We start from the raw sequence: 9,089 nt of genomic DNA, 5'->3' as shown, positions 1-9,089 counted from the left end.
TCTCAGCTCACTGCAAGCTCCGCCTCCCGGGTTCACGCCATTCTCCTGCCTCAGCCTCCCGAGTAGCTGGGACTACAGGCGCCCGCCACCTCGCCCGGCTAGTTTTTTGTATTTTTTAGTAGAGACGGGGTTTCACCGTGTTAGCCAGGATGGTCTCGATCTCCTGACCTCGTGATCCGCCCGTCTCGGCCTCCCAAAGTGCTGGGATTACAGGCTTGAGCCACCGTGCCCGGCCATAGTTCTTTTCTTTTCTTACTTTGTTTTTTTTTTTTGAGACAGAGTCTGCACTGTCGCCTAGGCTGGAGTGCAGTGCCACAATCCCGGCTCACTACAAGCTCCGCCTCCTGGGTTTGCGCCATTCTCCTGCCTCAGCCTCCCAAGTAGCTGCGACTACAGGCGCCCACCACCACGCCCGGCTATTTTTTTTGTTGTTGTATTTTTAGTAGAGACGGGGTTTCACCCTGTTAGCCAGGATGGTCTTGATCTCCTGACCTCGTGATCCGCCCGCCTCAGCCTCCCAAAGTGCTGGGACTACAGGCGTGAGCCACGGCACCTGGCCTTGTTTAGTTCTTTTCATATGAATTTGGCTCCTCTCCAAAGCTTCCAGACTCCAGTCATTGTCCAATGCCCTTCCTGACCTCATCCTGGAAGCAGGTGGTGAAATTTCTGCTCAGGTTCCTTAGTGTTTTGGTCCTCTTGACCAGAGTCTCCCAACTCTGCTGGTTGGATTCTCTCCAGACCCTCTTCTTGTGGGCTCTGGGGAGCTGTGATGACTGCTATAAAGAATCCCAGGCAGCAGGCAGATGGCATGTGGAATTAGGAAGACGCTGGGATTTCTGGACAGTTGTTTTGAGAAGCTAAGGAAAAGGAGGGCAGTAGCAGAACGATGGCAGGAAGAACGAGGAGTCAATGAAAGAATCAGGGGTGAGGAGAGGAAACCAGGAAAGAAGGTGCAAGAGGGGAGGCAGAAAGAGAGTTGCCAACAGAGGAAGGGAAGAGGCACAGAGGTAGAAGAAGAGGTGGCTGAGGGAAGTTTAGGGAAATGCTGACAAATGTCATGAGATTCCTCCTTTCCTCCTTGAAAGTATTCCTGGGCTCCTCTAGTATTCCTGGTCCCTCATGGCTAGGCAGCTTGGGCAAGGGGAGTGAGTCATGACCTAGCGATGAACCTTGTATGCCAGGATGATCATGGGGAGTTGGTGGCAGGCTTGTCTGACTCTCTTAGCAACAGGGCTCCTTGATGGGCTGGGCACTATGCACATAAAGAAGGAGGAGAGAAGCCATCTTGGAACTTGCCACATCACCTTCCCTATGGCCTGAACTAACCTAGAGGGTCTAATGGAGACTACAAGTCCCAGAATATAGCACTGCACCTTGAGCTCAGAAGATGGGCTTGTACTGCATGATGGGCATGACAATGCACTAGGGCTGTCCCTCCCTCCTAAAGGCAGTCAACATAGCCTTTGTGCAGTGGGTTCCTAGGCAGGTTGAGGCAGAGCCTGGGCCAAACTGGGAAACAGCAGAGCTTTTGTCAGGTGCCCTCTGTCATGCCCTCCAAAGGACTTGTCCTAACCCAACCTTGATATTACCTACAAATTGAGAACAATAAAATGCCCAAGGGGACAATCAGCTGTATACAGGGCTGGCAGGCTTATAGTCTACTCAGTTCATATGCACCTTTGAAAGTGGCATTCTGGGTGGATTTGCAAGGCTCCCCTCACTGCTCTCACTTCTCCTGTTCTCTGCGTGCCCCACCTGGCTTTTTGCTCCCAGAGAACCCTGGGCTTCCCCTGTCTGTGTAATTGCTTGCTTAATTGTCTGTCTGCTCTACTAGTTGTTGACTTTGCGAAGGCACAGACCACCTCTGTCTCATCTACCCACAATCTAGCTCAGTGGCTGGCACATAGTAGATGTTCAATAAATATTTGTGAATAAGCAACGGGGATGAGGAGTGTCTAAAGCCCAAGGCCGGTCATTGGTGCCAAATGAGTGCCGTGAGATAATGAAGAAGAGGACAATTGTTTCTTTTGGGGATGAGGCAAGGTCAGTGATATCTTCACACAATGAATGGGTGAAACCAAGTTGAATATGTTTTTAAAAATTAATTAATTAATTTTTGAGACAGGGTCTCACTGTGTCTTCCAGGCTGGGATACAGTGGTGTGATCAGGGCTCACTGCAGCCTCGACCTCCTGGGCTGAAGTGATTCTCCCATCTCAGCCTCCTGAATAACTGGGACCACAGGTGTGCACTAACATGCCCGGCTAATTTTTTACCTTTTTGTAGAGATGAGGTCTCCCTATGTTGTCCAGGCTGGTCTCAAACTCCTGGGTTCAAGTGATCCTCTCTCTTTGACGTCCCAAAGGACTGGGATTACAGGCACAAACCACTGCCCCTGGCCCAAATACGTTTTATGATTCAATGGAGAGGGAGAGGGAAGACATTCAAAGTTGAGGAGTGTGGTTTATGCAGAGGCACAGTGGTGGAAAATGCAAGCTAGTCTGGAGTCAGTGAGAAGACTGGTTCTGCTCGAGCAGAGTCCCTGCTGGGAAGTAGGAGAAAGGGCTGGAGTAGCCTGGGGCCTGGTTGTGAGAGGCTTTGTGGTCACCTGAGCTGAAGGACATCCTTGGTGGCGACACTGAAGGGATTACCCCATCACAAAGATATTTGCACTGTAACAGAGCAGTCTGGCATCCTTAAGGTATGTTTTCAAGCACTATGGCAAGTGGTAGGAACTGTGGGGTTCACGGCTGACTCAGAAGCCAGGGGGTGGGGTGTGTGTCTGAGCTACAGTGACTGAATTAGGATTGAGAGCCCAGAGAGAGGGAAGAAGGGGCTCTTCAATCCCAGAGAACCCAAGCCCTGTCCAGACAAAGCCAGACATACGTATAGCCCCCATCCTTGGAGAAGCCAATTTCACTTCTCCAATTCCTGTAGGATCACAAGCACATTGGTGACTTATTTTGAAGTCTCTGCTGAGATGACACTTGCTTTCTGTGCAAGAGGAGGAGAAAATTACTCTTTTCTAAGACAGCTTTCAAACTAGAGCTGTATCTTTTGTGGAGCCAAAGGGGTTTTGGGGTTTCAGGGAGGCAAGGGCAGGGGCTGCCACCTCACTCCAGAGGCTCCCAGGGATACAGAGCTGCCTGCTTACCTCAACTCACTTCGTGGAGCAGGCTTCCAGACCTTGCAGTGCCTGGAACAGTCAGGGATGCCAGTGCTCCAGCCAGTGCTCCCTGCATTACCCAAAGTCAACCCACTGAATTTAGGGGCAGAATGAGGGCCCTGCTCTGATAAATGGAGAGCCCTGGCTCTGGGCATTTGCTCCTGCTCCAGGAGCTGGACCAGATTGGCTGTAGGAAGACCCCAGAGTAGATGGAGACAGCAGCAGAAAGTGATTTGATGTGAGCTACTTTCCATCTCCAAACAGAGGCCTTGAGCCTGCCCACCACCCCCAGCTGAGGCCTTTGATCCTCCACAGCGCCATAAATGTTTAATGCCACCGGCTGGGCAGAAATGAGGCAGGTGCTGAAACAGGGAGACTGGGGATAGGACTTAAGATCTACAGTGTTGGCTAGATTATTTTCACATTGGAACTCTGGGATGGATGAGAGGAGGCTTTTCCCTATCATGTGGCAGGAGAAGTCCCAGGATTCAAATTTGTGGCACTAATAGAGAAACTCTTTGAAAACCACCAAGGGGCTGAAAATAAAATGAATAATCAATTGCAAAAACCCAATCTCTGGTCTGATTGAAGGAGAAAGATGGAAAGTTAAATGACAATCAAATGCAAATACAGCTCAACAAACACCACAGCAATTACCAGGCACAGGAACCACATGGTGCTTGCAGGCAGCGGGGGTTGGCAATTTGGAAGCCTGAGCCTGTGCAGAGGTGATGGGCAAGGGGCCATTTTAATGGACAGTTAAATAGATGCAGAAAACCCTGCATCTACTTTGCATACACTGCTGATGAGTGGGGAGCCGGAATTCTGGCATCCAGAGGGAGGTTGTACTACCTTCCGTGGCTGCCTCTGTATCATTTCAGGAGGCCCTGAGTGCCTGCGGTGGGGTAAGGCCAGAGTGAGCACCAGATCAGATGATCAGGGAGAAGGCTGTACCAGTCTCACTGGATTCTTCACACCAGCTAGTGCTGAAGGTTCCGGGGTTGAAGCTGAAAGAAGCCCGTGGGGTCCTTCACAAAGGACTCAAGGTGCTGGCCTTCCAACAGCCTGGTAAGAGTGGCTTTCTCCTCTAGATTTGCATAATGTTTTGCATCTCATTTGAATGCTATTAATTTGGTGTCAGTCTAGGTTGGCGAGAACAGCTGGCCTTCTCCATCTCCTCTGTACCCCAGAGCTTATTCTAAGCATAGCCTCCTGCAACTGGGGGGCATGAGGTCTCCACTTTCACCATCCCTTCATGTTCCCTGACACTTAGAGAGTCTCTTAGTGAAGCCAGCTCCTAAAAGCCAAGGTTGCCTGGCATTGTGGCCACCAGCAGGGTTATGCTGAAGGAAAAAGAAAGGGTTCCCCAAGGTCACTCTCACCAGACCCAGAGACACCATGGGAGGATGCTGGGGGCCTTTGTCATTCCAAGCAATCAAGGCAGCTTGGCTTGGAAAGGGTCCAAAGATAATAACCAAGAGAGGGAGGGAACAAAGACAGGCAATAATCCCGGAGAAATATAGAGGGCTCTAGAAATAAAATCCTCTGAACTCAATATTTCTAGTGCTTGAACTTACATAAAATACATCTGTCCAGAGGCATTGGGTTTATGGTGCTGCTCTGGGGCTGGGAACCTGGTGCCAGGTTGATGGTCATGTGATGAGAAAGTGGGTCACCAGGTGGGGTGAGTTCCTAAGAAAGAGGGAAGAGGCCACGGGTGCATCCTGTGGGTTGCCCCTGGCAGGTGGGCACTGGGAAGCTACAACGAGATGTTGATGATTTATTTAATTGAAGAGGAAGAGAAGTGCATTCCATGCAGAGGGAACAGCATGTACATGGGTAGGCATGACTAAGAGATGGTTAGTGGCGCTGGATGGCAACAAACAAGAATTGTGGTGTGGGATGTAGCTAGAGAGCTGGGGTGTAGCAAAGCTTAGTGGCTGGTACGAAATCTCTAGGAGCCCTACCTGCCCATCCATCTGCCCATTTATTCATTCATCCTTCACCTTACTACCTCTCAATTCATTCATCACCCACTTATTCATTTACTGAATGAGTGAGCACTTATTGAGCCCTGTGTGTATGCCAGGACCTGAACTAGCTACTGGAGAGGGAGAGCCCTCAAGGAGCTCTCAGATCAGGGAGGGGAAACAGCCCCAACACCCTGTAACACAGCATGTTTATCTCCACAAGTTACTTAAACAAGGCTCTGGAAGCCCTAGAGGCCAAGTCTCCCACGCTTCAAGCTTCCCAAGGCAAGGGTCCTTCATCACCTCCAGGGAGATCTTCCAGTCACACAGATCCTCCTGGCATCTAATACTATTCCTTCCTGCTACAAAAGCAGCCCGCTTCTTATAGCCCCAGAATGGTGGGGAATGTTTCTGATGTTCCTTCTCATTAACCCTTTATTTGGGCCTTAGAGGCATCACAGTCTCAGGAGAACCCAGGGGAAGTGATATGAGAGCATGGTCAAGTTTCCCTTAGACATCATAACCCAGACTTGGATACACTTCTAGCCACTTCCTTTTCTGAGCATGAAAATAGGACAGAAATTCCCAATGTCCCTTAATTCTAGCATATTCCCTCCCCCACTCCTCCTTGAACTACTTGTCCTCTATTTGTGACATCACAATGGTCTCTATGGCAACTGATTGTGAGGTCACCAGTCCTTAAAGCAACAGAATCTGTGGGTCCAGACAATGGCCTGCAAGAGAAAGGAAGAATACAAAATGGAAGCCTGGGATAGAGATCATCTCCTGGGAAAAGGGGAGGTCACCCAAGGCCCATCAGCCGGAGGGCTTCACTTCTCAACCCATCTGCAGTAGGGCCGCATTCGGAGTAGGCAAGAGCAAGGCCTGCTAGAAAGGGACTGCTCATCAAGAAACCGAGGGAGGCTGGGTGCGGTGGCTCATGCCTGTAATCCCAGCACTTTGGAAACCCGAGGGGGGGGTGGATCACCTGAGGTCAGGAGTTCGAGACCAGTCTGGCCAACATGGCAAAACCCTGTCTCTACTAAAAATACAAAAATTAGCCGGGTGTGGTAGTGCACACCTGTAGTCTCAGCTACTCAGGAGGCTGAGGCAGGATAATCGCTTGAACCTGAGAGGCGGAGGTTGTGGTGAGCCAAGATCGTGCCACTGCACTCCAGCCTGGGCAAAAGAGCAAGACTCTTTCAAAAAAGAAAAAAAGAAAGAAAGAAAAAGAAAAAAAGAAGCTGAGGGCTGAGGGTCATCCTGAGCATTGGCTAGACTTCAGAGGCAGGCCTCAGTCCAAATCATCCCAGCCTAATGTTTGCCTTGGGCAAGTTTCAGAATCTCCATTTCTTTACCTGTGAAAGGAAAATGATGCCGCTTGCCTTTCAGAAAAGTATTCAGTGAGATAACCTGTTGGGGAGCTTGGCACATAGTAGATGCTTGTTTCTATCTACTTGTACTTATTTCTGTTTCTTTTTCTATCCCCTCAGCCCTTAAGCCTAGGGTCTTGCATATTATATATGCCTTATTAATGTCTGCGATTGTAAGTGCACGGTAAGTGCAGGGTGAGGGCTAGAGGGCAATGTTTAGAGCAGGGGAAGTCAATGGACCTGGATTCAAATCCTCTCTCTGCTACTCGCTAGCTGTAAGTCTTTGAGCAAATCACTTTTCTGTTCCTTGGTTTCCTAACTGTAAAATGGGAGATAGCAATATTGTTGTCTTCGTAGGGTTGATTAGGACTAAATGAGAGCCTGCAAATAAATAGCAGAGCTTGGCGCACACGAGGTGCACAATACTTAAACTTGAGTGAGGCTGTTTCTGCCCGCGCTGCACAGTTTCTGTTCACCATCAGTTTTCAGGAAATGTGAGTTAATCTGTGGGGTGTCCAGAACTGGAGAGTGGGTGAACCTCAAGAGAGGGCCATAGGACAGCAGTCTCTCCCGGAAAGGGGTGACCGCTCACTTTCTGGGTTCCCCCTAGGTGGACACCCAGCTCATATCAGTCACAGGAGCTGGGTGCTCCTTGAAGTCAGAGTGAGCTGTGTCTCACTCATCTATGAAGCCCAGACCAGGGCCTGACACATGGCACAGGTTCAGCAACAGTTAAGGTGAACTGAGTTAGAGGATGTCTTAATAATATACTGGCTAATATATATTCTGTGCATATTCTGTGCCAGGCTCTGTTCTAAGCACTTTACATTTTGATCCTCACAACAACCTATGAGCTAGATATTATCCATTTTTAAAATGCAGAAACAGGCTAAGTAACTTGCCCAAGGTCACACAGCTAGTAAACAATGACGGAGCTGAGATTTGAACCCAGGCTACCTGGCTCTAGAACCTATGTTCCTTTTTGCTTTTTTTTTTTTTGGAGACAGAATCTCGCTCTGTGGCCCAGGCTGGAGTGCAGTGACGCTCCTGGCCTCAAGTGATCTCGGCTCACTGCAAGCTCCGCCTCCCGGGTTCATGCCATTCTCCTGCCTCAGCCTCCTGAGTAGCTGGGACTACAGGTGCCCGCCACCACGCCCGGCTAAATTTTTGTATTTTTAGTAGAGACGGGGCTTCACCGTGTTAGTCAGGATGGTCTCAATCTCCTAGCTTCGTGATCCGCCCGCCTCGGCCTCCCAAAGTGCTGGGATTACAGGCGTGAGCCACCGCGCCCGGCCAGAACCTATGTTCTTAACTCCCACATTACCCGCAGCCCCGTGGGCTGGGTCCATCCATTTTGCCATATCTGCCACCACGAATTTCCTCCCCCAGCTCTCCCACTTGCCCCTATCTTCTCCCAGCTGAGCCCAGGCCCAATGCAGCTCAAAGAATGGAAATTCTCTTCCACCCGCCTCAGCAATCTGCCTCCCCCTTTTCTGAAATAAAGCCACCGCCACACCGAAGCCACCGCCGGATCTCTTGCTTATTTCAAGCCCTCCTAAAGCTTGTTGAGTTCTTAACTTATTAAAGATAAGCACATGGAAATAGGGAGCAAATCTCTTTATTTATGACATAATCTCCAGCCCAGAAAAGCGGCAGGAACAGTGTTGCCTATATTAGGGAACCAATAGGAAAAAAATCAATTAGATCCGCCAGAGCGTTTCGCTATTAACTTTCTTCTGATGTTTCTCTTAAGGCTGGTCATGGGGGTCTCCACTAGCAGCCGAGGTGGAGAAGAGAGGAGAGCTTTGTAGGAACAGAGGAAGGAATGTCACAAGGAAGGCAGCCGACCAGGCTTCCAGACAGACAGAGGAATCTCTTCATCATGGTCTCCATTTAACCTCCATGTCTCTTGCTGCAATTTCAGTTGGTGTCTTTAAGGGCAGGGGAGTCAATTGGTCACTGTTGGCTTCTTGCAGACTTGAACCCCAAGTCTGACCACATTTTTGCAAGACCCATCGAGGGAAGGATCCTCCCTTTCTGAAAGAACAATATTCTGGAGGGGCTCTTCTTGGCTGGTATTTAGTAGGGTCTTCTGCCTCAAACAGCCCCATGCGGCTACCGTGTGAAGTCTTCACATCCAGCTGCCTGCCTCCAGGAGCACTTTCTAAGCTATCTCCCGGAGATAGGGCTCACCCTTATTCCTGAGAGCCTCCAGTGAGGGGGGTGCTCTAGCTCCCATAGAAACCCCAGAATTCATCTCCTTAAAGGCTGGGGATCATGGCTTGTTCAATAATTTTTCTTCAGGTTCAGGCATGTAGCAGGGGCTCAATAAATATTCACAGAATCAATAATTATTATAAAAGCCCCATTGATGGAATTCTCGCTCTGTACCAAGGCTGAGAAGGGTGATTTGTCACCCAAAGTAGGACCCCTTTGCTGCTCCCTGAACCTACAACCCAGAAAAGCCTGCCAGTTTTGTTGTTTTGTTTTTCCTTGTCTTGCTATTTGGCCAGGAGCAGCAGTAGCAGCAACTCCAAGAAGTAAGTATTATTATTATTATTATTATTATTTTTTTTACAGA

This window comes from Rhinopithecus bieti, unplaced genomic scaffold (genome assembly GCF_001698545.2).
Source record: "Rhinopithecus bieti isolate Rb0 unplaced genomic scaffold, ASM169854v2 scaffold_38691, whole genome shotgun sequence".
NCBI classification, from domain to species: Eukaryota; Metazoa; Chordata; class Mammalia; order Primates; family Cercopithecidae; genus Rhinopithecus; species Rhinopithecus bieti.
Note: the sequence above shows the minus strand (reverse complement) of the source record.